The following is a 22,124-nucleotide window of genomic DNA, read 5'->3' as shown; positions in this document are numbered from 1 at the left end:
ACTTAAGTAATATTTGATTATATTTAGGCTAAATATTACATGAAACTTACACGTTTTCGTGCCACGTCACAAATTGGCTACTTACACCATGAAGAAACAAAAGGGAAGGGAAAGCGATGATTTTACAAAAGAACAGAGATTGCAATTACATCTGCAGATCATATTAATTGATTAATGAATCTTTGCTATTTTTCAGCAATAATATTTATTTCGTTACGACGTCAGTTTTGGTATACTTGCGAATTCATCAAGCTCTTTCATTCCTTTCCGGTTCATCTTTGTTATGGAAAGTCAGCAACTGGTAGACGTTTTCTGTACAATATCTCTTTTAGTTCAACTTCATAGAGTGCGAGGCCCTTACCCATTCGATAGCCGGTCCCCTCTGACTTCACAGCTGGGATATCTTCGAATTTCTCTTATCCATCCCATGATTTGATAACAGGCTGTGGTGTACTACGAATATATGCCTAAACTCAATTCGGATCTTATATTGATCGTGTGTTGTCCTAATAAATGTGTCTGAATCGAATAATCGATTAATTCATTGGCATATAATCTCTTTTTCCCATATGGCTCGCTTCTCTTCCATTTGTAAATTAGTATCAAAAATTTAGTTCAGAAATAATCTTGCAGGTGCTCTTGTAACCTACACGAAAGAATATATTCATTAGGACAATTGTAGGGATGACGACAGGAATTAGTTGATTCAATTTGAGCTGCCATCAACTAACTCCATTACAATAAAAAGTCTTCGCTCACGTAAAAACTACACACTACGTTTAAAATATTCTGTGTAGACATCGTCTGACTTTACAACTTATAGAAAGGAAATATATTATTTTACGAAAAACTGCTTCGTAATCTCCATAAATCAGTACATTATTCTTAACTACCACGAGTATTTTACTACACATAAATGATTATCACCAACATCCGTTCAACGTTAAACTGTCATTCACACTGAAGTTAATGTGATGGAGTGTCATGATCAGCTACGTGATTAAATTCGTCTAACAGAACCAGAAATAATACTGATTCATTATTACGTATAAATATGCTAATGCTTCCACACTGTTTGGAGATCACAGGGACTGTAAGCGGGCTCTCGAAGCATTGCAGCTGGTAACCAGAGAGTCCACACAGCGGCTCGCTCTTCAGAGGCGTCATATTTTCGCCCAATAATGGGCCATTACATGGACGTAATGTACAGTTTCTCTAGGTCTATTTCAACACCTAAAATTACTTATAAAAGTGTGTAGTATATAAATTCGGTCGGCTGTTGCGAATAGTGAGGGTCGCAAATGAGTTTGTGACAACACAAGTCGTAATTTTGCGTTTAGTTGTAGGCTGTAAGGATTCTATGCAACGTAGGTGCTTTACGTGTTTTTACTATCCTACTATTGCCAGATGTTGTGAAACGTCCCCTTAGAAAAATTATACATAACTGTGCTTAAACTGACACACAATATTTTTGGCGTAACGCAATCTGACTTTCAAAAATCCCTACAAAAGAATGGCCCTGACTAACATTAACCTATACGTTTCACAAATCACTTACCTCACAAAAATCTTCCTTACTCGAACTACTGCAATACAGCGAGCGCCACTACTGCCAGCTAAATAAAAGATTCTAACTACTAAAGGCACTAACTACTGATAGGCATAGTTAGCAAATGAAAGATTTTGATAGAGAACAAACAATGTATTTACCTTAATAATGTTCGAAAGTCATAATATATAAAGCAGTTCATGACATCCAGTCTTAAAAATTTCAAAACTCCGCCATTTCTCTCCCCACATCCACCACTGCTAATGGTTCACCTCCATCTGCGCAACGCTACGCGCTGTTAACAGCCAACTGCCCAACACTACAATGGTAAATTCCAACAATGCCACCCAGCCACAGACTGCACACAGCACAGCCAGTGATTTTCATACAGAGCGCTACGTGTCGTTACCATTAAAGAAAACCTAAACAGCCTACTTACATAGCCCCCATGCTCCCCACAAAAAATGTACAAATTGTTTTGGGCAGTGGCCAATACAGATTTGAAAAAATTTTTCATAATTGCAATAACAAACAAATCAAATGCACACACTTATCGATACAATGTAGGTCAAAAGCTAAAATTTTCTTACAGTCCACAAAGATAGTCCTGATCGTTCATTACAGTAAAATTGCAGTGTTTTTCTCAAAGTCTGAGCAGCAAAAGAGAATGCGCACGGAAGTAGTGGATTTCCATGCAGTCTTGAAGAAGTAGTCTTGTCCTTCCAACGGAAAGACAGTGCTGACTCTTGACATGCAGACAGCTAATGGGCCACAACAGAGTAAACCCACAGCAGAGTCAGTCGAAGTTGAAGGATATTGGTAGATGGGTCATCACAGAGCAGACCCACTGTAGTCCTGGTAGAGTGTATGGTATTGGTGGGCCACCAGAGGTGCAGACCCACTGCAGTCCTTGTAGAAATAATGGTATTGGTAGGCCATCAAATATGCAGACCCACTGTAGTCCTTGTAGAGACGGCCAGCAGCCATCTGTTGTGACTGTGCAGGTGCACAATCACCATCGAAGAGTCTTGCAGAGAATATAGCAAGTCCATAAACCACCACTTGTGCACTCACAAAGTTTTTTAATTGTTCTTAGAACCAGCAATGCTGTTAACCAATCCCTTGCTGAATTATCAACACACGTCCAAACACTAACAGTCCTCTTTCTTTTCACATGTTGTGCATATACTGTGATCAACAGAAATGTGTGCAGTGAAATGAATGCTTACAAGTTACTTAATTTGATGAACTGGTGTCAATTACAATAATAACATGAGAATACAATAACAAAGGTACAAAATACATCATTAAAGAACATAACAATACAGATAACTTTTGTAGTAAACAGGCTTTACAAAAGAATAGAAATATACATATACATCAGTGTTACAGGAACTATGACATAAGTACATACATAAAAGATCGGAATAACTTTTGAAACATCAACTTCACACATGAGCATTAAAACAAAACAGAATAAATAATAACATATTATTAATGCAAATTATATTTGAGGATAACAGTATTCCTCATCATAGTGAATGTAGCTTAGTATTAGAAGAGAAAATAATTCTATGAAACAGTACACAGAGACAGGAAGAAAACAAGTACACAAGGGTACACAAACACATAGTGGGATAACACAATAGGAAAGGACAGGGTTTGTTTTCAGTGTAACATTTGGTACTGCAGTTCAACCCAAAACTTCATGCCATAGATCGTCCCTCTTATTTCAACATTTGCTCCAGCCAAAAACATCCTATCCATGCAGGCTTTCTGTATTCTGCTCCTCTTTCAAAAATAGTTTTTCTCCACTGTACACGACTTTTTTTGGCCAAACCATTTTCTTATAGCTACTCAATGCATTTCTTCCAATTCATCATAGTTAGTTTCTAATATAGTCTACCCCATCTTAAGCTAAATTAAATCTACTGAGCTCAGATGCTAAACTAAGGGACGAGGCAATGCAGCAGCACAAAACATTTAACGCAAACAGCAATGACAAAAAAATGCAAATTCGCAAAACAAGCAGAAATATATATAAGATATATATAAGTTAGCAAAGCAAATGCAACATTATCGCTAATATGAGCCAATGTGCAGCAAAAAGAAAACTAAAGCAGTAGTAAAGCTGGCTTAACAGAGTAATACAAAGTGAAATTCAGTAGCACTATGCCTGACACACAGCAGCAGCAAATGCAATAACTTATACCTAAACATGACTAAGCTCAAGCAGAAAAAATATTACAGTAAAAATGGCCATGTTTAATACCTATGTCACAACTTAATACTAGAGTGATGCATCACCTTAACTTACACTACTAGAAAGTTACCAGTCACTGACAAAAATTATGTATGCAATTCCTGTGAAGGGAAATGTCTTTTTGTGCTCCCTCGTTTTTTTGGAAGTAGATCATAAAATTACTGTTTACTGGATCTGTAGGCATAAAATATCTATACTAGTACATCTATTAAATTTTATTTTAACGAATGCTGCAGTGCAGCTAGAAACTAGATATGAAACAAAATGAGCAATCTCTCAACTAGAAAAACAATAGATGTAAAAGGTTTCTCATCATTTCATTAGGCATTTTAGTAAATATCATAAATTATGTGCTCCACAGTGTAATTATATGTTTCCAAGTTTGAGCGTATTGTATTTGCGATGCTTTCGACAGTGAAATGTCAATAGCGAGGATAATGGCCTCTTTTTTTTCTCCACCTGTGCCTCTGAAAGGCACACACTAATGCTTTTTTCCAGGCGACTGTCGCGCAGCTGGGTGCCCACGATGCATTACGTGCCGGTGGTCACTTAACTTTCTTACCGAAATATTTACGACACCAGTTCGCAGTACAGTGATAGTCTCATATAAAAATTTCACAGGTCGAGAATTTGCGTTTCAATTCTGTAGAAACAAAATCCTGTAAATATAACAGTATCCAAAAAATTTTCACCAGCATAGTGATACATTCACACATATACACACATTTCATAACTCTTATAGTACGATTCTTGGTTTCCAACATCCTTTTTCACAAACCAGAGTCCCTAACCAATACTCATTATTCCTTGCTTTATTACACATATACATATTCATAGACACTTCTTCAATATTTCATCATAATACATACGTAGCATAGTCAAATTCCTCATATAGCATAATCTTATTGATCATAAACATACTGCAACAGCGTAATACACATCGTCATTATAACATCATGAAACCTCAGCCAAATCTCAAAATCGTCGTAGCTTCCTCAAATAATTTCAAAACCTAAAAAAAAGTTCTCTGCTCACGTCAGAAGTTTCATCTATCTCAAACGTACTTAAAAAATCATGATACCATACCAAATACATCATTCAAAGCTCTCATAGTATCACAATGGATCTGAAAAAATATGAACATTTCACAAAATACAGACAAAATACAATTTCATAAGTGTGAAGTTATCCAACTGTGTAATTACGTAAACATCTGTCATGATGTAGTAAAATAAATATTTGTCTCTCTCAGTTAAATGATCAGATAGCTGTGTAATTCTGTGTTAGAGAAATATGGTACCGATGTGTAAAGTTGTATAAGCAAATACCATATTAGCTAGGGCTCCTTGTGCTTGCCACACACATGGTACACAAAGTAAGCATGTACCCCCCTAGGATTAATGTAATTAAACCCTCAGGTGTTACAGATTATAGCAATGGAATGAAATGTATCATGGAAAACTTTCTTTGTAATTGAAATATCTGGAAAAATAAATGGTTTAAGTACAAAATTAATCACTCAAATGCGTTTCCTGTAGCACTAAACTGGGTGTCTTGCTGTAAGATAATTCTGTCGAAGTGTCGTACTTATCGTCCTCTGTAAGCAAAGATCTGCTGAAGTCAATGTACTTACCTCATCATAAACGAAAGTGAAATGCTTTGCGTATAGATATCGTAGTTATTACGTACCTTACCGTGATCAAGAAAGTACTATAATGTAACGTATTGTTGTGCTACAGAAAAGCCTATCTCATTGTAGCTATACCACAAAAGTTACTACTAAGACATATTTTACTTTCCAGAATAACACAGAAAAACTGTGCAGATATAAAACAGATACACTGCAAAAGCAACAATGTAAATTGTGTCACATATTAGTAGCGTCGTGATATAATCGTGTAGCTGTCAAATAAACTAACCACTGTGTCATCTGGTATCTCTCAGAAAGTACTTTAAATCCAGAATGTATTTTCAAGTAAACCAAAATGTTGCATTAAAATCTTATTAGCAGTACCGGTACATGTTCTAAGTATGTCAGCCTTATAGTCGTTACGTAATCATGCAACTAACAAGCAAGAATGTGCAAACACAATAACACTGTGTCGTCTGTTCACTATAACAATACACTCGTAAATACTGTCTAAATATGTTCCCTAGGTTCTAGACTGGATAGTGAACTTCAAAACATTGTTGCATGTTAACAGTTTCTAAGTCTGACAAAGCATACTAGTAACGTGAAGTGAAAAATTTAATGGCAAAGACTAAGTTATAAAGCAGATGATCCTTCAATAAATGGTTTTACATGTGAAATGTGGTGCAATCCTTTACTCTTCCTAGTACACAGAGTTTCAACTTCAACGCAATTATCATGTGGTATACGTCGGTTTCTGTAAGGTCCATTGTAAACTAGAAAGAATTTGTGACTCAAGTGCTTCTTCTTATGTGACAATGAATGAGCTTTAATGAGAACTTTCTGACCAATATCTTTGCATTTGCTTTATCGCGTAGTTTTCTCCTTGTGTCTGCTGCAGATTTTATATTTTTAATAGCTAAATCAATTATGTCTTTGTGTCGAAGTTTACGTGTATTCGGAAAAGGTACAAGGTCTCTGATTCTGTTCGGTGGTTCTTCATTCTTTAGTACAAGAATAGGTGGTAAAGCAGTGCAGTCATGAGGCATTTGATTCAGTACGTTCTGAAATAAGTGTAAATATCTGTCCCAATTCTGATGCTTTCTGTCTGTGACAATAAAGTCTGCAAAGCTTATTGATTCCTTTCATAATCCGTTCAGATGGGTTACAATGTGGTGAGAACAATGAAATAAAAACAGGTTTGATTTTATGGTTCCGAAGCATGCGTGGCCAAACAGCAGATCTGAAATGTGGTCCGTTATCTGAAATGACTTTGCTAACGTATCCAGCTTCACGTAAGAAATTTTTAACAAAGGCGTTGGATACAGACCGTCCAGTGGCTTTACGTAACGGAGTGAAAGAAACAAATTTTGAAGTAAGTTCAACAGCGGCTAGAACGTGCGAAAATCCATTCGATGTTCTGACAAGGTGTTCCAAGAAACCAACAGCAGCAAATTCTTTTAATTTAGAAGGAATGATGGGAAACAACGGAGCACTATGTGAGATAGTAGATGGTTTAGATTTTTGACAACGTTTGCAAATAGACAAGACTCTTCGAATTCTCTTTTCCATATTGTTAAAATAACAAGTCGTTCGAAGAATATGATAACATTTTCGTGGACCAAAATGTGCGTAGCTGAAATGAATGTACCAAATGAGCTTATTAACGAAATCGTCTGGAATGCGAAGTACCCATAGCTTGTCATCAACAGTGCAGCGTTTGAAGAGTATGTTGTTTCTAACCAGATAATAATGCCGAATCTGAGTGTGTGTCTTTTTATGCCATTTACATTTGATATCTTTCCAAATCGGATCTTTATCTTGTTCATGAGCAATGACCTTTAAAGATGTGGAGATGAAGTTTTCAAAGGCGACTTTCTGAATGTAAAGAATACTGAAATTTTTCTCGAGGTTGCCTTCTGTGCTACTTTTCTCAAGCCCAGCCGGTGCGCGTGACAGTGCGTCCACAACAATGTTCTCCTTGGCGGGAATGTAGACTATTGTGAAGTGGAATTCTTGCAGAAACGATGCCCAACGTTTTAACCTATCATGATTTAATTTTGAAGAAATAAGAAATTGTAATGCACGATGATCACTGTATACTTTTACGTGCTTACTAGAAAGAAAGAAACGGAATTTGTTAAATGCCCAAACGATAGCTAAAGCTTCTAATTCAGTAACGAAATAATTTTTTTCAGATTTTGTTACCACTCGGCTAGCAAAAGCAATGGTTTTCTGAACAGTAGTGTCATTTTCTGTGGATTCTTGAAATAAACGGGCACCAAGACCGACTTTAGAAGAATCCGTGCTAAGGCAGAAATCTTGTGATAGATCTGGATGAGCTAGTATTGGCGCATTAAGTAGCGATTCTTTTAAAGAATTGAATTCCAACTGTGCTTGTTCCCAGTTCCCAGTTCCAAATAGTATTTTTTCCAGTGAGAGAACAAAGTTTTGGCGTAACTAGAATTTGCATATTCAGAAAACGACGGAAAAAATTTACGAGACCTAGAAATCTGCGGACTTGTTTTTTTGTGGATGGAACTGGAATGGCTCTGATTGCTTCTAACTTTTGAGGATCAGGCTGAATGCATTCAGAAGAAATAATATGTCCCAAAAACCTCACCTTTGTCCTACCGAATTCAGACTTTTCCGAGTTAACTGTAATTCCAGACTCTGCAAAAATACGTAACAAACTGTTGAGGATGCGATTATATTGTTCCCATGAGGCTTCTGCTATCAGAATATCATCCACATATAAGGTGATGTGACGTATTAAGAAATCAGGTAATATGGAATTTAGCCCACGAATGAACGCTGCAGAATAAATGTTCAAACCAAAAGGAAAATTCCGAAATTGATAACAAACAGCGAAACAAAGGAAAGCTGTGTATTTTCTACATTCTGGATGAAGTTCGATCTGATAAAAGCTGGATCTGAGATCAATAGAAGACAACACTTTTACACCATTAAAATTTTGAAGAAGTTCTTCCAACATTTGCGGCCTGTCTGTTTCAGGAATGATGATAGTATTGGTTTGTCTCGAATCTAATACAAGCCTGATCGATCCATTTTTCTTCTCAGCAACATGTAATGGATTGTTGTATGAGCTTACTGCAGGCTCAATAATGCCCTCGTCAAGCACAGATCGTATTTCTATTCTAACACGGTCCCAATAATGTGCCGGAATTATATATGGTCTAACACAAAATTTAGTATGGTCACGAACACGAAATTGGTATTGAAATCCCTTGATGGTTCCTGTTTTGTGAGTAAAAGCTGTGGAATGTGCTTGTAGAATCTCAAAAAGGTCCTGCCTATCAGTGTCATTACAATTCTCAATTGTTTGAATTTTATTCTGAATTAACTCATTAGTATCAAATGCTCTGTCGATATCATCCCTGTCAGTACTTGCCGAGTGACTGTTAGTGTCAAGTTCCGTCGAAAATTCCGAACTGTTGTCTAGCAGGAGGTAAAGCCGATTAATTTCTTCGTCATGGTTTGAGAGCCAATCTTCAAATTTCAGAGCTATTGACTTACCTTCCTTCTCTAAACTTATTTCAGCATCGTGAAAGTTTAAGAATGCTTTGATTCATTCAGAAAGTCTACTCCCAATATACTTTCCGTCGACAATAAGGGAACAATAAGAAAGTTCATAGAGAAGCTGTGGCTTTGGCAAAAGCGTACATCTACACATTTTCCAAAGTTAACACCTTGTAATTTAATCTTACGTAACGGAAGTGTGGGGCAATCATTCGAGTTGTTGCATTTGCTAAAGGCTGTTTCACTAATTACTGAAATGGGACTGCCAAAGTCAAGTACTGCCGTAAATTTTACGTCATTTACTGTAATGTGAATCACAGGATATGCAATGTTGTTACGTTCTACATCGTGTTCCTGGAGTAAGATGTCCCTAACGTCTTCCATTTTTACGTAATTACTAGCTATGGCAGCTGCGTCGTCAGTTTGATAAGTACGTTTTGTGGCTGCCAGCGGTGTGAGTCATTGCCTATTGTCTCTTTGTTGGCGCACGTCGTTATTGGGATTTGGAGACCTAACTTCTACAAATTCAATTTGTCGAGAGGGCCCTGCCCTGTTTGAATCCCGCCAGTTCTGATGCAATTCAGGTCTGTCGGTACGATCATATAGTCTGTCGTCACGTCGGTAGATTCCATAGTTTCTTTCTTGTCGGGCACGTGGTGGAGAATTTCTCCCTGAATCGTAACTGCGCGCTGGACCGTTGCGTCTAAAGTTATTCTGTGTCCCTTGATAATAATTATTTTGGTTCCCATATTGTCTGTTTCGCTGATTGTCTCTGTGATAGTCACTACCACGGAGAGGTGATCTTTCCCTGCAATTATTACTACTCCGCCAACGGTTGTCTTACGGGTGGTGTCTGTTTTGGTCACGATTTGTGTAGTGTGAATAGCCTTGTCGTGTCAAGTTATTATTTCTTTCATCGCGGAATTGCGACGGATGTGACCTGTAATTGTTGTGTTCCTGTTTTCGCGTTCCGCAATTGTCAGTGTCAATTTCTAATTCTTGAAAGAGTCCCTGAAAAGCTTCAATGTCGTCTTTGCAACGTCCTGCCAAAATAATATGTCGTAAATGTTCAGGTAATTTGATTAAGCAAATGCGGATGAGTTCTGAGGGCTGTATGGGTTTGACAGGTACTGATTCTTGTGCAACATGTCTTCAAAATATTTCACAACACTGGAGAATTCAGATTGTCCGAAATGTTTCATCATTATGGCGCTATGTTTTACTTGGTCTTGTGTAGCTTGAGACCAATATGCTGAGAGGAAGGCATGATAAAATTCTCCTTCACTGTGACAATCGTGAATGACCGATCGCATTCCTACAGCTGGTTCATTCTCCAAGTAGTCACACATAAATTCTAATCTGTGCTGCAATGACCAGTTGGGAGGAAAACAATGAGAGAATTGATGAAGCCATGCTCGTGGATGAATGTCGTTGCCAGAATTCTTAAATGTTTACGTGTAGTAATGAACAGCTTATAGTCAAAATCATCGTGTCGGCGAGTCGCACATCGCTCATTGTTACTTCGTTTCGGCGGTTCCATCTCGAAATTCAATGCGCCTTGCCAATTTCTTTCATAATTTCCGAATTGTCGTGTGTTATTATTTTGTGGTCGTTCCGTATTTCTATGTCCCTCTTCCCGTACTGGAGCGCGAGTGTCCTCTGAAATATGGAATTCTTGTATTACTTGTGCCAACTGATCTTGTACTTGCCGGAATTCTCTTTTGTACTGTGTATTGATTTGATTTTGATTTTGTTTGAATTTTCTAATTTGTTCAGTGTCATTCAGATCATCATCTACCTATGTAGATAAGTTAGTGAACTGATCTGAATTTTCGGCTACTTTATCCGATAGTGAAATTATTTCCTCTGTGTGTTTTTCTGAACCACGTTTCAGAGTGTCCATTTGTGTTGAAATCGTATCTACTGTGCCCTTTAAGTTTTCCTGAGTTTTTGCAAGTTGCATAACCGAATCGGTAGATGCAACTAAGTCAGTTTTAGCTTCCAAGGTCTCATGATTTTCATGAACAATAGTTTGCAGTTCCTTTAAGTCTCCTTTGTGATTCAGTAATGCATTTTCATGCCGCGAAAAAATAGGTTGAAAATGCTCACAAATTTGTGTTTTTACGTCATTACGGACTTTTTGACATTTCGATTTAATGTTATGTAACTCAGTAGTTAAATCTTGACGTGTTTGTTCTAGCGTGGTGTCTAACTTCCGAAGATTTTGTTCCATTGTGTCTCACTTTTGAAGCTTTTGCTGTGTTTGTCCCTGATTTTTTTCCATCGTGTTTAACTTTTGAAGTTTTTGTTCCATTGTGTCTAACTTTTGTAGCCTTTGTCCCATTTGTTGCATTAACTGTAATAACAATGCACTGTTGTTTCGAACATGTTCCTCAGTGCTATTCAGCAGTGCATTTGAACCTGCAATATTCGCATTTTGAAAAGCAGAAAATGTGTCTTGACTTATTTGAGAAAACGGTGAGGACGCAAAACCTGAATCTACAGTATTTGCAAGATTGTGCCCTGTCATTTCGGATTCCTGAGGCGAACTGTTGGCGACCGATCGATCAATAATGCTTCCCTGTTAACTATTTGTTTCAATGTCTACGCCATTATTTGCCGCCTGCTCCATTTCCCTATTTACAATTACCAAATTACTACTTTGAATGTCTGTTAATTCATTACACAGTGGTGCTGATAAGCTACACTCCTCGTCACTATTATTTCTCAGTTTACTTTGGAGCCTAGTGTTACGTTTTTCACACGCCATAATTATCACGTATTTCACACGATGACACAGAAAAGTACAATACGAAGAGCAAAATAAGAAAACACATTAACATAGCACTGAAAAGAATATCTACTTAATTGCAAGAGCAGCTGCAAAATATTTGGTGCAAATCTACATGCATGTCACAACTGTTTTACTGTACAACAATGAAAAACTACAACTACAAAGGAAATTCTCTCTATAATTACATGCTAGCAATAAACAATAGCTACACTAATTACACAAACTACAAGAAAAAATCAGAAGATTCCAGTGAGGTACCCTGGCAGGGTCACCATATGAAATGTCCCCTTAGAAAAATTATACATGAATGTGCTTAAACTGACACACAATATTTTTGGCGCAACGCAATCTGACTTTCAAAAATCCCTACAAAAGAATGGCCCTGACTAACATTAACCTATACGTTTCACAAATCACTTACCTCACAAAAATCTTCCTTACTCGAACTACTGCAATACAGCGAGCGCCACTACTGCCAGCTAAATAAAAGATTCTAACTACTAAAGGCACTAACTACTGATAGGCATAGTTAGCAAATGAAAGATTTTGATAGAGAACAAACAATGTATTTACCTTAATAGTGTTCAAAAGTCATAATATATTTACCACTTCATGACATCCAGTCTTACAAATTTCAAAACTCCGCCATTTCTCTCCCCACATCCGCCACTAGTGGCAGTTCACCTCCAATTGCGCAACGCTACGCGCTGTTAACAGCCAACTGACCAGCACTACAATGGCAAATTCCAACAGTGCCACCCAGCCACAGACTGCACACAGCATAGCCGGTGATTTTCATACAGAGCGCTACGTGTCGTTACCATTAAAAAAACCTAAACAGCCTACCTACAGTTGAAGGGACAACTAAAAGCCTTCTGACATGCTCATTTTCTGACAGGGGCATGACTTATTGCCTCCACCATAGTACACTAGCAGCGTTTGTTTTATTGTTATTTGAGTATTTATATATTGATTTTACCTGTCAATATTAGGACCTACAGGTCCTCGCCTACGTCTAACTAGCTAGAATTAGAGTGGGCTAGGTGGAAGGAAAGGACAGAGATGGTTAGAGTGCTGATAATGTGACAGAGCTACTCGTCCGTTGTTCGACGTCAGGAAGGGCCAACAAGAAAACTAAGCCTATGATAATAGGAAAATCATTTACCTGCTTCTGAGTACAGCATGGTTTTCGTAAATGCATTGGTTGCTGGGTAGTTTTTTCTTTGATCGCATGTCTGAAATGGAGAAGGATTTGAAGAATTTACATAATTCCATGATGCAGAGCAACAACCAAGAGGCAGTGTGTATCAACCAAGATGCAATATGTATCTGGTATTGTAATTATGAAATACTGTTCGGCATTTATTGTGGCCGGAAAGGTACCGAGGACAAAGCCGAAAGAAAGCTAGGAGTATGGAAATCATTGCTCTATTTTGTTGCATCAAACCTCACAAAATGTAGGAAAGACTGACGTCATCAAACAACCTTGTGCTACATATATGTCTTTCATAAACGTTCACGGCTAACTCTAGTCGTCTGAAATTTCCTCCATTTGTGTCGAGTAGAAATACTTCACAGTAGCATACAGAGTGTAGAAAAAGTCGCGCACTCAGACATCGCAGCGCGATTCCTCACATACTGGCAACAGAAAAATGTCTGTCACAAAATTTCGTCCAGCACACAGTTCGGACCGTAAATGGACGTTAAAAATTGGCATTCTAGCAACACTGTATCACGGGAACGGTAACTACCTGTCAGGAAACGAAGAAGCAGTGCCGTGCAAATGGTGCAGCGGATAGCGTTTTGAGTTAGCAGCCATGCAGTCGAAATTTTCGATTCTGGGTCGAGGGTTATTTGTTTTCATTCGCTAAAAGTAGTCTGCGTGGTACCGTATTTGTAGTTGTAATCGTCATACACAGAGTACAGTTGGTCTTCAAAAAATCATTTGCAGTTACATACTACGAACACAGAAATGGAAATACAGTCGTTTTTATTGGTCAGCCTTTAAAGAAACCTTTCGCACGTGGTGGACGTGAATTGCTTCACACCACTGCGTCTACTAGATTCCAAACTTGTTTAGTGTCTACTCTCCCCCAGTTGTCCGACTGAATAATACCAACTATTATTCTTGCAACACTCAGGTCTATTACATTTCGTCACAGCGTTACGCCATCTGTAGGGACTAGCAACGTGCTTTGCAAATAATTTCGATGGAACCATAGTGGCAGGGTACACAGAAAACAGGTTTGGAATCTAGTAGATGCTATGGCGCTAAACAATTAGCGTCCATGAGGTACCAAAGTTTTCTTTAAAAGCAGACCAATAAAACAATTGTACTTTGATTTCTGTATTCGTAATAAGTAAGTGTAGACCCACTGTAATCGCTGTATGGCAGTTAAGAAGCCAGATACCTTATCAAGCAGACTAATTTTAGCTAGTAGAAACAAATAAGGCTCAATCCAGAATGGATCACTGGACCTCCTGCATGCTAACCCAAAACGCACCAACTGCATGGCGCTAGCCTAACTGCTGACAGAGGTAGTTACCGTTCATGTGATTACAGTGTTGCCAACTTACCAATTTTTAACGTCCATTTATTGCCGGAATTATGCGCAGGACGAAATTTTGGGAGACACATTTTTTATTGCCAATGTCTGAGTACGCGAATTTTTCTCACACTGTATGATCGGTAAGACTAACGACTTTCAAACATTTTAAATTATTTTAAGTGAAAATATAATTCAATTTTTCTTTTAATAGTAGACAGGCAGGTGAGACGTTTTCTGAATTTTGTCATAGTTTGATAATCTCAGTTCATATGATCGAGACTATGTCGATATCGTTTGTTTTTTCCAATTGCATACAGTCAAGGAACATGAGAGGAGCTATTTCACGAAAATCTTCGTTGATCAGCTTTCGGTTGAGTTATTAACATCACCTGTAACTTTCTAATGTTCAATAGAACACCCAAGTATGTGACAACCGTGATAGTGAACAAAATCACCAGTCATACATGGTATGGCAGAAGCAAATGTACTTAAATCCGGCGCTTGCTCACAGCTTGACTTCTCCACATGCCCAAAATGAAACAAAGACGCTTTACAAGATGCATCCTTCCGAGGATAACATAATGACGATAGGGATTGTGGCCAAAATTTTGTAAAAAAGTGGAACGACGGGAGCAGCCTGAGACTAGCAGTAAGTAGGGTTAAAATAAATCATCTCTGCAACTATGAATTAATCTATTCATCGTACTGTATTTTTTGGAAGGCTAGCTTCTCTCATCAGATAAAGTTAGATGCGAAACTTAACTTGTATCATAAAAACCAGGGTAGAACGACTGTGACAGGTTTTGGTACCTCACAGCGAAACGCAAGGAGAGGATACATTAACTGTGTACTAGATTGTCAGACTTTGTGCAGTCTGTGTTAGCATAATTTTTGTTTTTGTTACTATTAACAAGCTTAAAATGTTACGAAAGCCTTTCACTGGCGATTTAACGATGCATCTGAAGTAGTTCAGTCTTGGAATTGTTTTCCAGTCATCCACATGTAGGATTTTCATGCTCGTATATTTGTCTGTACCTGTCAGAGAAACGTATTCTACCTTCTTCCAAGAAGTCTTCGTCGTCGGTGGTATTCTGTACCCCTTATTGACCTTCCTCTCTCCTGGAACTCGAAAGGAGTGTCCAGTTGAATGAAGTCTTTCATATTTGATTTTGTTTATGATGTCTGGCTCTCCACATGAATCATAAACTTCAGCTTTTGTCAGTTTCCTCCAGTGGTTTTATTTTGAATTCCACCATCTATATTTTTAAAAATTTTCTTTTCAATGTTTTTTTTTCATTTGAGCTCTTTTGATAACACTAGAGTATATTAGATAACGTATTGTAAGAGTTTTGTATAAGGATATCTTTAAATTTTATTATATCCGGTAAACTGCCCTTATTTCCTGTTTGTATTCTGTCACTTATACCTTCTGATACGTTTTTGTCTTGAGGTAACGCGTCTCCAAGGTAAGTAAAATGGTTTATTTTTTCAGTTTATCTGTATCAGTTATGTGATGCATCACTTTGCTGATGAAACGCAAAAGTACTTATAGATAGTGTTGTATAGTATAGCACAGTAGTTGTTTAATTAATTAATTTCTTGCTTTAAAATTACTCTATCACCAGAATGCGCCAATGTGTTAAACCTGTGTTGAAGTTTTGTTTCATGATTCGATACATTAATTTTCCTTATGATCTGCTCTGATACAGTACTGAGAAGTGGACATGACACAGCAGCTTCTTTGCTACATCTGAATTCATACATAGCAAAGAAAATATTGAATGTCTTTATTGTACCTTATCTCCAATACTGGCGTCAATGGCATGCATTTTACAAACAGTTTTAATAATTTTGGGATTCATAACTCTTTCACTGCCAGTCATCAACAAGTTCTCTTAATATTGCCAAATGCTTCCTTAAAGTTTGTGAGAAGTACTTGCACGTCATTAATGCCCTGATATCTTTTTTCATGAATGATCTATTAAAAGAAAAATTTTTTCACTGATGATCTGTTTGTTCAATGTTCAGCTTGTGCATAATCAAGCATTTTTCTCAGGTGTGGCTGCAGTGTTGACAGAATTACGTTTTCTGTTTTTTTTTTATATACTGAGTGAGTGAACTAAGGCACCTTTCCAGTCTCCTGGAATTTGCTCTGCTTTCCAACTTCTGATTGACCCGATTATGAATTTTTCTTAATTCTCCATATATCAGCTGTTACAGAGTAAGTGTGAACTGCTTTATCTCTTTTCACTTCAGTATACTTGCTTTCCGTAGTGAGAGTACCTCGACAAGTATTTCTGCGGTTTGTAACTCGATTATTGTGTTGTTTGCGCTATTATCGCTACTGTTATTTGGTATGTGAAAGAGAACGTGGTCCATGTAGACTGTATTATTTTTTTATTATCTATACGATAGGCCAATTTTGACCTTTGGTCATTTTATAGCGCATGTCTTAAACGTCCAGTTTGCTTGAAAATGACCAAATGTAGAAATTGTGCAATCGAATAGATAATAAAAGAAAATAATGCTGCCTACGCAGACCATGATTTTATTCACAAAACACGTTGAGGCTGTGAACCACCACAAAATAAAATTTTGAAGTATTATTTGATAGTCCTAAAAATAGCATTTCCATCTGTGTTTCATATATTTTATATCTGTTTTAGATTATTATTCACATATTTTGTATAACTCAACTTTCTTTCCTTTCAGCTTATTTGTATGTGCCAGCAACAAAACCTCTAGATTCTGTCCTCTTGGTGTTTTCTATTTCATTCAGAATTTACTTGACTGAATCTCACTTTTTCATTCATATTATTGAAATATTAGTTGTTCTTTGGTGAAGACAGATTTGTTTCCATCATTTGTATTGCTTTATAGACTTCCATTCTTGGTAATGGTTTAGCAACATTTGCTCCATTATTTCTTTTTCAAGCCTTTGTTCCTCTTGTGTTTCATTGGAAGTATACGCTACTGTACATCTCAACCATTTCCATTGAACTTAAGTTGTAGTATCTCCTGTCGTTATACAAAAGAACTTGTATGGCATATTACAACTATGTGCTTGGCATAATTGTACTGTGTGTGTGTGGGGGGGGGCGGGGGGGGGGGCTTTAGGTGTGTGCATGCATGTGTTAACATTGTAGCCACTTTCAGTTAATGGTGGAAAGGTAATTTTATCTATAATACGATCTTAGTCTCAGTCTGGATCTCTCTGGTTCCTTATATCAGTTACACATGTTCGGTGATTTACAGTATATGATTTTAGGGCGCTCTACAATCAGGTTATCAGTGTAGGTGATTTAACTGGATTAGTAAATGGTCAGTTTGTTTCATATAGTTTTGTCTAGGAAAATTTATATAAGTTAAGTTTTTTTTTTTTTTTTTTTTTTTTTTTTTTTTTTTTAGAAATGAGTACTGTTAACTGTAGAATATTTCTTGATTCAGCGAAGACTACAACACGGAGCAGATTGTTACTTAAATCTTTGTATGTGCTGTATTTATCAGTTGTTTACAAGGAATAGTACTCTTCTGCTTTTTAGGGAATAAAGCATGCAATAAATATCTTAATACATTTTTATCCAATGTGGCACTAAGCTCTTCAAGATATTCATTAAATTCTTTTTTAACACCATTAGTTTCATTTTTTTGTAATTCTGTATGTGTTCACAATAGTTGTAGTTGATTACTTTAATTTTATGAGGTACCTAAGTTTCTAATCTGACACATAATATTTCTTAAGAAGGTGGATAATACTAGTCTCAAACTCATGTTTTCGAGTATTATGTATGTGGTTATTCTTTGTGATGTGTTGGCAAATGTGCCAACACGCTATCTAACGCAGACGGGCGTGAATTCTGGAACAGGATAAGTAGTGAATGGTAGCAAGAAAAGTATGCAGCTCCTCCAATACTTAACTTTTATTCCATGTGTGAATACAGCATTCTTGATGAGACATTTCATACGATAACTATCAAACTATGTAAAGCTAATGGCGCCTTGCTAGGTCGTAGCCATGGACTTAGCTGAAGGCTGTTATAACTGTCTCTCGGCAAATGAGAGAAAGGCTTCGTCAGTGTAGTCGCTAGCAAAGTCGTCGTACAACTGGAGTCGAGTGCTACCCCGTATCTCACGACCTGCCTTGTGGTGGCGCTCGGTCTGCGATCACACAGTGGCGACACGCGGGTCCGACATGTACTAAATGGACCGCGGCCGATTTAAGCTACCACCTAGCAAGTGTGGTGTCTGGCGGTGACACCACACTTTGAATGGCAAGTGAGTAGCTTCATTAAGCCATTTTGTTTCTTGTATCTAGAAACTTCACAACTTGCAGATAAAATCACATTGGTTTATACAGACCATAAATATTTTGCTTACTAAAATTCATGTCCTCAACTCGCTTGGATGTCAAATTTCTGATCTTCCACGTTGATTGTTTGTTTGGCTCACAATACTTAGTGTCTATACAAAAAGCAATTCATAAACCTCAACAAGAATACCAGCTGAAAGGGGACATGATACGAAAACTACTACTGGAGGCCGTCTCTCCTACTGACGAAACAGACGCAATAATATCCACTACAAATGCAAAAGAAATTGCCCTGCTGCATTCGGTGGAGAAATATGTTCAAGCTACAAAGCTTTTTTCCTTCAGAAACTTCTTTTTTCCATTGTAACACACACAACTTAGCCTTTAACTATATTATCTACTTTAGAATTACTCTGTTCCCTTTAATGTATGTAAATGTTATTTTAATAGAGAAACCAAATTCATTGAAATAAAGTGTAAAAACGTTCCTTACCAGTTAATTTTCTTGGTTCACATTTCGTCTGGTTTGACAAACTGTTCTTAAACTTTTCCATCTAAACATGTTTTAATTTTGGCTGCTGGGGGCAACCTGAGAATAAGCAGTGGTAAAGGAATCAGCAACCTGGAATTCCCACCACATTATCATGGACGGCGTACATGAGTGTACTTTTCATTGAGCTATTGGGGGGAGAAATATGTGGCCTGCTTCTACAAACATTATGTGATTTTCTCCTTCCATTTAGAAACAAGGTGAAATATTTAGGTTTTTCATTTCTGATCAGAGGGAGCACGTGCCCCTACATTACATTATGATATGACATAGCTTTAAAATGTTCTTATTTATTACATCTGAATTCTGAATGGGCGTTAGCCGTATTACCAAACCACAACACATACAAAAGTTATAATCCTATGGGAAAGTCAATAAACAAACGTATAACCATACAAGATGGGCGAGTGCAATGCTCGTTAACAATGAATAATAAGTAACTGATAGTTGAGATTGGCCCACTATGCACAATAATAACACCGATACAATGAAAAAAAAAACAGTTTTCAATGTTAAAAAAGTCATATTTGTTTAGAGTGGTTCGCTTCATCATTGAAAAGTCTTAGAACAATAAAAGTCTGCTTATAACAGCTTCTCATTTCTTCCAATTGATGTGCGCAATTCAATAGAACTTGACGGAAAGCATGGTAACTCATATCTCGAGTGAATTTTCAGTAAACGATCTAACAGTACGAAATACCACATAATAAAACCATAACAAGACATCCTTATATAGGCAGCTGAAGAATTCAGTACCAATGATTCAAAATCAAAAATTAAGAGTCAAATTGGCAGCTCAAGTTACCTACAAGCACACGTAGGCAGCAAGGTAGAGAGAAAATGGACTGCACTACTACAGAGTGTGACACTTGTATTTCCCCAAAATCAGCAACATGTGCACCCATTGGCACCATACGGTGACTGGGATATGATCAGCACGAATCTTAATTCTCGCGTCCCACCTAGCTACCATCGATCTACATGGAGGAGCTGACTCTATGCAATGTCCAATGGCACAGACGGGAATATTGCTTATTTCATAAAAAGCAGGGAGCGATAGTAGAAACTTCCCAGTCTTGGTGTACAAAACGCACGTAACAAACAGCAGGCTGTGATACCAGCCTGGAGCAGTGTCTCCTCGAATGGTCAGCTTCTTCGCGTCCAAACACAGTGGTCCAGGCGACACATTTGGATGGATGCACCAAAAGTTTGGAGCAAAGCAACGAAGTTTCTGATGCTTGCAGGGTGGTGCCGCGGCACTATATCTTTTTAGTATATGCAGAATGGGCAAATATGTCATTCTCATTTATTCTTTGAGGACAGCATTCGTGTCATGGCATCTTCTGCCCTCAGCGAGGATACGCCCAGGCTCTGCCCACGAAAGCATGAGTCAGGCTACGGTCCCACTTGGCCCCACTTCCATGAACACTGGCCATATCCCTGTCGGGGCTCATCTCTCCTAATGAGATTCACCGACTACCTTATGCCGACAAACAGGAGCTTGAGACCACACTGAGAGCACACGCCCGCAGTGAAGAAAACGTTACGCTTTTCTTCCTAGCGTATATAGCCATTACTCAGTAAAATAACCATGAAATATCTGCAGACAACCGAAAATGGTGTCATTCGATGACAGGTGACAGTACTGTCATAAGGGTGTCAAGAAATCACTGGTGACCATCTCTGCTTATAGACTTATACAGGGTGTTATAAAAAGGTACGGCCAAACTTTCAGGAAACATTCCTCACACACAAATAAAGAAGAGATGTTATGTGGACACGTGTCCGGAAACGCTTAATTTCCATGTTAGAGCTCATTTTAGTTTCGTCAGTATGTGCTGTACTTCCTCGATTCCCTGCCAGTTGGCCCAATTGAAGGAAGGTAATGTTGACTTCGGTGCTTGTGTTGACGTGCGACTCATTGCTCTACAGTACTAGCATCAAGCACATCAATACGTACCATCAACAGGTTAGTGTTCATCACGAACGTGGTTTAGCAGTCAGTCCATTGTTCACAAATGCGGAGTTGGCAGATGCCCATTTGATGTATGTATTAGCACGGGGCAATAACCGTGGCGCGGTACATTTGTATCGAGACAGATTTCCAGAACGAAGGTGTCCCGATAGGAAGACGTTCAAAGCAATTGGTCGGCGTCTTAGGGAGTACGGAACATTCCAGCCTATGACTCGCGACTGGGGAAGACCTAGAAGGACGAGGACACCTGCAACGGACGAGGCAATTCTTCGTGCAGTTGACGATAACCCTAATGTCAGCGTCAGAGAAGTTGCTGCTGTAGAAGGTAACGTTGACCACGTCACTGTATGGAGAGTGCTACGGGAGAACCAGTTGTTTCCGTACCGTGTACAGCGTGTGCAGGCACTATACGCTGCTGATTGGCCTCCACGGGTACACTTATGCGAATGGTTCATCCAACAATGTGTCAATCCTCATTTCAGTGCAAATGTTCTCTTTACGGATGCGGCTTCATTCCAACGTGATCAAATTGTAAATTCTCACAATCAACACGTGTGGGCTGACGAGAGTCCGCACGCAATTGTGCAATCACGTCATCATCACAGATTTTCTGTGAACGATTGGGCAGGCATTGTTGGTGATGTCTTGATTGAGCCCCATGTTCTTCCACCTACGCTCAACGGAGCACGTTATCATGATTTCATACGGGATACTCTACCTGTGCTGCTAGAACATGTGCCTTTACAAGTACGACACAAAATGTGGTTCATGCACGATGGAGCTCCTGCACATTTCAATCGAAGTTGACGTACGCTTCTCAACAACAGATTCGGTGACCGATGGATTGGTAGAGGCGGACCAATTCCATGGCCTCCACGCTCTCCTGACCTCAACCCTCTTGACTTTCATTTATGGGGGCATTTGAAAGCTCTTGTCTACGCAACCCAGGTGCCAAATGTAGAGAC

Source organism: Schistocerca americana, chromosome 7 (assembly GCF_021461395.2).
Source record: "Schistocerca americana isolate TAMUIC-IGC-003095 chromosome 7, iqSchAmer2.1, whole genome shotgun sequence".
Lineage (NCBI taxonomy): Eukaryota > Metazoa > Arthropoda > Insecta > Orthoptera > Acrididae > Schistocerca > Schistocerca americana.
This window is presented reverse-complemented; position numbering follows the sequence as displayed.